This window comes from Camelus ferus, unplaced genomic scaffold (assembly GCF_009834535.1).
Source record: "Camelus ferus isolate YT-003-E unplaced genomic scaffold, BCGSAC_Cfer_1.0 contig385, whole genome shotgun sequence".
Classification (NCBI taxonomy): domain Eukaryota; kingdom Metazoa; phylum Chordata; class Mammalia; order Artiodactyla; family Camelidae; genus Camelus; species Camelus ferus.
In genome coordinates, this window is record NW_022589126.1 from 772,059 (window position 1) to 779,961 (window position 7,903).

The 7,903-nt window shown below is 52.9% G+C and overlaps 1 long non-coding RNA gene across 2 annotated transcripts; it reads left to right on the forward strand.

Moving 5' to 3' along the window:
* The first annotated feature begins 2,823 nt into the window (after positions 1-2,823).
* Positions 2,824-6,770, forward strand: LOC116662580. Of its 2 annotated transcripts, XR_004318556.1 has the most exons (4): positions 2,824-3,153; positions 3,480-3,751; positions 4,982-5,537; positions 5,906-6,770. It is a non-coding gene; the product is annotated as an uncharacterized LOC116662580 (long non-coding RNA). The 2 variants fall into 2 exon arrangements; XR_004318555.1 differs by having other exon boundaries at positions 2,829-3,153; positions 4,982-6,770.
* The last annotated feature ends 1,133 nt before the right edge of the window (positions 6,771-7,903 follow it).

Below are 7,903 nucleotides of genomic sequence, written 5' to 3' on the forward strand. Positions count from 1 at the left end.
ACAAGGTCCTGGGTTCAACGCCCAGTCCCTCCACTCAATAAATAAGCGTTAAGCACCTCCCCCCAAAACAAAGTAAAAAAACACAGAATTCTCAGTTAAATCTGTGTTTTGGATCAAGAACAAACTATTTTTAATGTAAGTATGTTCCATGCAACATTTGGGACATATTTGTTAATTTTCAAACCTGACGGAGGGAGGGTCCTGTGCTTCATCCGGCAACCCTGCTTCATGGCTGAGATGGAACAAAGACCAGCCCAGGGAGTCAACTGACTGCAAAGGATCTGCGTCAACACTTTGAAGGACATGGCCAGTGACTGCGTGACCGGCAGGACCCCGGATGCCACCGGGAGCAGGCCAGTCCGCACCCCACGCTGAGAGCTGCTCCTGCGTGTGTGTGCGTGCGCGCATGTGTGGTGTGTGTGGTGTGCCTGTGTGTGCATATGAGTGTGTGTCCGTGCCGTGTGCACGTGTGGGTGTGTGCCCATCGCCGTCTGGGTGTGGAAGACGCGGCAGGGGCAGCAAACCCCGACAGAAACAAGACCTGCAGGTGCCGAGTCTCTGTCCGTAGGGGTGGCCTGGGTGGGGCACTGCCCACCTCTCGTGTGGCCCCCACAGGACCCACAGCAGTTCTGGGGTGAGGACAGGGTGACAAAGAGAGTAGCTGACTCTGCTCCCCGGGCTCACGAGCGAGCCAGGAGGGGAGGGGGCCGGGCACGGCCATTAAGACAAGGACCCAGCCACTGGCTCCAGGACGGCGTGAGAGTCAACGGCCAGTAGACCTTGAGCTTCGATATCCGCTCATGGAAATACAGGAGCTGCTAAGGGGCCCTCCCACAGGGGCCAGGACAGTTCCCAGGCTGCCCATTAAAGGTCTAAACGTGGGCGGTGGCCCAGTTCCTGGGACTCCCAGTTCCTTCCCCAAAGTGGGTGGAATGACCCTCCACCTGTTAGCATATGACGTTAGGGAGCCCATGAAAACTAGCCACCCTGCAGCCCGTGGCCGATCGCCCTTTCCTAGCTGACCTGAGCTCCGAGGACGTGCTCTCCCTGGCCCTCTGAGACGGCGTGTGAGTCTCTCTGAATAAATCCACCTTTACTCCCCCGGGGCTCGCTCTGGAATTCCTTCCCGCGAGAAGCCAAGGACCCTCACTTGGCGGGGCGCGTCCCAGGGGCTCAACCCAGACCTGGGACACGGCCGTCCTCTCGCCCCACGTTTCTTCCTGTATCACAAGGGCACACGCTGTTCGTCAAGGACCACTGGTCCAAACATCCACGTTCCCATCAAGACAGATAATACACGGGAATTGAACAAGTTTCCGCCTCCCGCTCCGGGGCAGCTGTGGAAACGGAGCCAGGAGCTGTTGCCCCTCAGCTGCAGAGCCTGCTTCGCTGCTTCTCGCCTGGGCCCAGCAGCTCCCGCCCCAGGTCTTCATGACGAGGGTCTCAGGACACTGCCTTTGCTTTTACACCCAGTGAAATTCGAAGTTAAGTGTTCGGTGCTTTTGAAGTGGCATCCGGGGGTGCGGTGGGTTTCTCCGCTGCTGATGGGCTGTCGTGGGGATTAAATACCCTGACACTCAGTTCTTAGAACCAGTCCTGATGCAGGGGAAGGGCTTTTGCCAACAGCTGTCCCTGGGGTCTCCCGTCAGGCTCGGAGGCCGGACGAAGCCATCGCAGCTGCTGGGCAACTGGCCGAGTTCTCCGTGTCCTCCCGGGTCTGCGGGCTCCTGGCCCTGTAAGCGCTTCCCAGGGCTTGTGAACATAGTCCCAACTGGGGCCCTGGCCCCGGCCCTGGCGTGTTTTAAAAGGTCTGCACGTAATTCTAATTCCCTATCAAGGGTGAGCGTCACAGGTCTAGAGAGCGCTTGGGTTTGGGAATGGAAGTGACTCCTTCCCCTTCGTCTCACCCGCACGGGGCCCTCACCACAGACATGCGCCACTGGAGGCCGACCCTGTTTTCTCCCGCCGTTGTAACCGGCTGCGTCCACACCTATGGGTGAGATTATTTTAGCTGAAAGAGGACTTGAGGAGTGACTTTGAGTGAGTCTCCTGACCTCCCCGCACACGCCGGTCCAGAAAAAGCACCTGTCGCAGGATGCACAGGGCATTTCAGCTGCTTCTCAGTGCAGAGCGCAGCGCTCGGGTGCTCAGCGTCACCTCCTAGATTTTTAAGCTGCAGCTGCGTCAGTCTTGTTTCTGTTCATCTACCAAGCCTTTTACAACAACACACGCCCAGGATGATCTGATGCATGGTACACGCACATTTCCTTTTGCTGCTCCTGAAATCCAGGGGAACGAGTCTCAGAGAGGGGGGACAGGGAAGTGCAGGAGGGCAGGGTTCCAGCGACGTCCCCCGGGCTGAGGACTGGAAAGCTTTCGACAAGCATTCATCAACAGAGGTGGGGCTCCTAACCAGCCCTTCACTCCTGCCCGCCTTCTGCTTGGGGAAACGGCCCTGCTCCGGAGAGATGTGAGAATTAACCGACCGCCCTAATTACCCACAGACGTGCCTCCCAGCGAGGGGCTGGAGGGACCAGTCATTTTTAACTACTTCACACGCACGTATTTATAGCCCTTTCAAATCATATGTTTTAAATACTAAGACAGACTCATCTAGGCAGTTTCAGCAGAAACCGTGTTAACTAGACAAACGCAAAACCAGAGTTCATCACGGTTTACAAAAGGAAACTCCTAGAAGCAAGGAAGTGCATTACATTTGGCCATTTTTAGACCAACCCCACCCACCCCATGTCCAAATCGTCAATTAAAACGCTTTGTTTACAACTGTGCTGTGTGCACATGGTCTCGGTGCCCCTGGGAGAAGGTGGGGCTCAGACGAAGCGAGGAAGCCTCGGAGGTCCTCCTCGAGGCGGTGTCAGAGGCAGAGAAGCAGGAGAGGCGAGGCTTCCAGCGTTGGCCCGGGACCCCGTCCCCTGTGATGGGCCGAGACAGGGCTGCGTGTTGCGCTGTCTGTCCTTTAAAAGGCACAGACTTTGAGGTGCACTGGCCCCTGTGACCTTGTGGGAAGATTTGCGTCTCGATTCTTCTTCCCATTTCAAAGACGAGAAAGCTTCACGTAGCAGGAGCCCGCTTCTCACCCCCAGCTCAGACCTGTGCAGGGATCTGCTCCCTCCCGTCTCATCTCAAGACAAGGTAGTTCGAGGTGTGCCCGTCCGGGCCTGAACTCAGGCAGCCGCAGGGCGCCCAGACTCAGAGGGGAAGACGTGGCCTCTCCCTGCTGGCAGCTGTGGTCGCCCGCTTCCACGTACAGGCAGACAAGCTACACGTACTTTGATGCGCAAACAGACACAGATTATTATTCTAATAGAAAAGAACAAACCTGACCCTGTATTAGACCTGTTCCTTTGGCTTTAACCCTGAGCCCTGTTTTCTAGGCTTGGTCCTGCTAGCTCTGCACTCACATAAAGATAACAAAGTTGCAGGACAGAGAATAACGTGTTTTGTTGGATGTTTTGCAGGGGCACCATGAGCTGGCCCACCTGGACAGCTGCAGGAGCAAAGGATTCCCGCCCCAAGAAGTTTGCAACAACCAACCACACCCCCTCTCCTGGTTTTTATTTTGTATAAAAGGAGCCTGCATTCTGACTGGGAGAGGATGGCTCTCCAAGACATTAGCCTGCCATCCTCTCGGTCTGCCGGCTTTCTGAACAAAGCCGCTCTTCCTTGCCCCAACGCCTCATCTCCCGATTTACTGGCCTGTCGTGCGGCGAGCAGGACGAGTTTGGACTCGGTAATGTTACCAGCAATAGTGTTAACCCCACCCTCTTGAGGCCAGTTCTTGGAATTGTCCTGGTCGCAGACTCAGTCCTGCTCAGGACGGAGAAACTTGCGACGTGGCTGTAGTCTGGCCCACGTGCAGGTAGCCTTTGCCCTCTGGGGGCAGCTACAGTGTTTGTAAAACAACGCAGGCGTGTGCGTCAGACGCTGTGAGATTCTGTGACCCCGCTGTCTTCACCAGAGCCTGCGTGAGCCGCTCGTTTGCGGCTGGGGTGTTGGGGGGAGTGGCGAGAGGCCCCGATGCCTGTCCCCGCGTGCTAGTGCCCTGCGGTCACAGTGTCCTTTGTGCTGTTTCTTCCTCTTTGCCTTCTTTAAAAATATTACTAAGGAACACCAGCTTTTTAAAATGTTCCTCCGGACTGAAAATTTCTATATATCTGACGGTAGACTTTAGTAAGTTTTTATTAGACCTACCTTATCAATTAGGATAGGACGTCATTAAATGTCTCTTCTTCATACTCAGAATATTCCCTCTGTCCGTTTTGTCTGTCCAGAGCCAGGAGACGTGCGCTAGGCTAAAACCTGCTATTGTCAGTGAACGTCTGTTTCATTCTACTGAGGCGGGAAGCCCCATAAAAAGACCGGCAGGGCCCCAGGCAGGGCCACTGCTCTCCTGCCGGCACCACCCGGCTCCCTGGCCCAGAGGCTCGCTCTCACTTTTCACCTCTGAACCGGCCAACTTACCCCTAAAGTTCTATTGGTTCCCTGAGCTCAGTCCTGATTGGTTATTTCCCTCACTCCTGATTGGTTGATTATAGTACTTCATTTGCATGGAGCTCACTCCTGATTGGTCCATTTTTACAAAGCTTGTTCCTAATTAGTCAACCTCTGTTAGACCTTATTTGCAAAGTGTAGACTGGCACCTATAAAGGCCTGTATAAACCTGCAGACGGGGTCCGGAGCTTGGAGTGTTAACTCCTCTGGGCCCGCTGGCTGGCGTATTAACCTGAGTTCTGCAACCCGCCCAGTGCTGCTTGGTCCCTCGCCCGGATCCAGATTGCTGTCACAACTGAGCTGTGACGTGTTTTTCTGCAACACTACTTGTTTCATGTGAAATCTCTCCTTTGTTGCTCCTTTGTTAGGTGGGTTGGTCTTAAGAACTCACATCCTCGTTGAATTACACTCTTCAGAATGACTGGTTTCATTTATTTTCTCTTTTTTTTTTTGAACTTTTCTTTTGCAGTGAGTATAGGTCCACGGGAGGTTGGAAATGAAGCAGAGGGCGACCCCACATACCCTCGGCAGAGCTTCCTCCACTGGTAACAGCCGCACAGTGTTGCCATCAGGAATTTGACATCAATGCGGTGTGTGTGCGGTCCTAGGTCTTTTTGTCACCTGTGTGGATTTATGTCCCCACCACTGCAACGGAGACACAGAACTGTCCTGTCATCCCAAGTATCTCTGTCCTGCCGTCTCTTCTGAGTCACAGCCACCCCTCGCCGTGGCAGCTGCTGACCCCCGTGCCTCTGATCATACCCTTCAAGAATGTTGTGCATGTGGATTCACGTGCTACACTCCCTTCTGAGAATGCCTTCTTTCACTCAGCATAATGCCCTTGAGATCTAATAAAGTTACTGTGTATAATAAAAATTATTTGTTCTATAGCAGAGTTGTGCTGGATAGCACGCAGCTCCTGCAGTTTGTGTAACTCCTCACGGAGAGTGGTCCCCGCTTGTCCGTGCGGGATACGTCCCCAGGCCCTCAGCAGGTGCCTGAAACCACGGATGGTACCCAACCCCGTAAGTACATATGGGTTCCCCTACACGTACGTACCTTTTGGTAAAGTTCAGCTGATAAATAAGAGCTTAGCGGTAATAAAATAGAGGAGTTATAACAACATTCTGTAATGAAAGCTATGTGAATGGGGTCTCTCTCTCGGAGTATCTGACTGTACACACGGAACGCCTTTTCCATCTCAGCCAGCACTCACCTGCACTGTGGCTGACTTTCTTGTAGTTACAGGTGTGAACACACGTACCTCTGACCATAATTTCATTTTCCTTCTCCAGTTTTACAGAAAATGTGTTCTTACCGTAGATCTTAGCCATCTCAGCATACAAATCGCTTTTTCTTGTTAAGGCGACAGCTTTCCCCTTCTCGCTTACAGGAGGCACCTCACGACTTCTCCTCGGCCAGCCTGCAATGCCGGCATCTCAGGTCCTGCACTCTGGGGCCGATGCTAAGGGACTGACCAGGGTTACCTGGACACAAGCACCGCAGGGCTGGTTTGTGTTCCGGGCGGAGGACAGAACAGGGCAGTGCGAGACTCCAACGCCCTCCCCACAAGGGCAAGCAGCTTAAAACCTACGCATTGTTTGCTTCTGGAATTTGTCATTCGGTACTTTTGAACCGTGGTTGACACAGATATCAAACTCGGGAAGCAAAACTGTAAATCGGGGGAGACTACCGTGTTGAAGACTTTTGGTTCCTTCCTGTTTTGGCTGTTACCAGTGAGGCAGTGACGAACAACCGTACAAGTTTTCCATAGACACGAGTTTTCTTTCTTTCTTTTTTTTGACGTGAGTTTTCATTTCTCTGGGTTCAATGTCCAGGAGTGCACTTGCTGTGCGTGTATGTTTAGTTTTGCAAGAAAATGCCACACAGTGAAAAAGAATGTGACAGTGAATATATGTATGTTCATGTATGACTGAAAAATTGTGCTCTACACTGGAAATTGACACAACATGGTAAACTGACTACAAGTCAATTAAAAAAAAAGCCTTAAAATGTTATGTACACCTTGTTGCCAAATGTTTTCACATCTAAGAAGGTATCTTGAAGAAATACGCAGAAATGTTTCCAAAGACTTTTGTAAATAAATGTTCGTCAGAGCATTAATTGTGCTTATAGGAAAAGATGTACCCAATAGAAACCTTTGGGTTTTCTACAGTAATAATAAAAAACAAATACTTTTTTGGGGGGTAGCTTTGCTGTTGTACATTCCTACCAACGAGTCGTGAATACAGTTTCTAGACACCCCTGCCACCGTGTGGTGTTGATGTTTTTAAGTTTAGGCGTTCGAATGGACACGTAACATCTCCCCGTGGTCTTACTGCGCATGCCAACTTCGCCTGTGTGTGTTGGAGTTCATACGTCCTCTCTCTGGAATGCTTGTTCAGGCATTTTGCACATTTTCTGATTTGCCTGATTGACTTTTTCACTGTTGAAATTTGTGGGCTCTGTATATATTCAAGATATGAGGCCTTTGTCAGGCATGTCGATGTTCCCTCCTTATCTATAGCTTGTCTTCTTAAAAAAAATTGAATTTCTAGAGCCGTTTTGGATTTACAGCAAAGTTATGACGAGAAGGCAGCAACTTTCTGTGTCTCCACACCTGCGTTCCCCGTTGTTAACATCCATGTTGGTGTGAGACACTCGTCACGATTAAGTGGATGCTGTTAACACGTCATTGTTAGCTGCAGTCTGCACAGAATGTTCTTCTTCGGTTGCAGGACCCCACCTGCGAGCCACGGGTGGCCATTCCATCTCCCTGGGCCCCTCTTCACTGCGGCGGCTTCTCAGACGTCCCTTGTGTGGACGGCTTTTGACGACAGGTTTGAGGAGTGCCGGCCTGGTGCTTTGCAGGTCTTCCTGCTGGGACCAGTCCTGTTTTCCTGGTGGTCAGACTCGGGGTGTGGGTGTTTGGAAGGAAGACCATGGAAGTGCCGGGCCACCTTCATCACGCCGTCTCCTGACCTGACTGTGGAGGCGAGGTCGCCCTTCGCAGGCTGAGGCACAGGGCCCCCCAAGGCCCCGCACCTCAAGCCCGGGGTCCCCAGGCCCCGCACTCCTGACCGGGCTGGAGGGCGTGCGCTAAGCCCTCACGTTGTACCCTCTGCTGGACGGAGTCCCGAGGCTCACGAGGGCAATGCGCCTGCTGGTGCGGGTCTCCTGCACAGGCGTCAAGTCGGAGCCAGCGAAGAGGCCCGTCTGGTGGCCCCCTGCGGGGTCCCAAATGTGAGCTTTCGTGTGCCCAGGACACGTCCCCCTCCGGGCACACCGGCGTGTTCCACCAGCCAGGACGCTCCCTGAGCCTCGGTTTCACTGCAAAGGCGTGATCGACGTGAGCCACAGGACTGAGCTCCGGCTGCAGCCCCTGCCTACC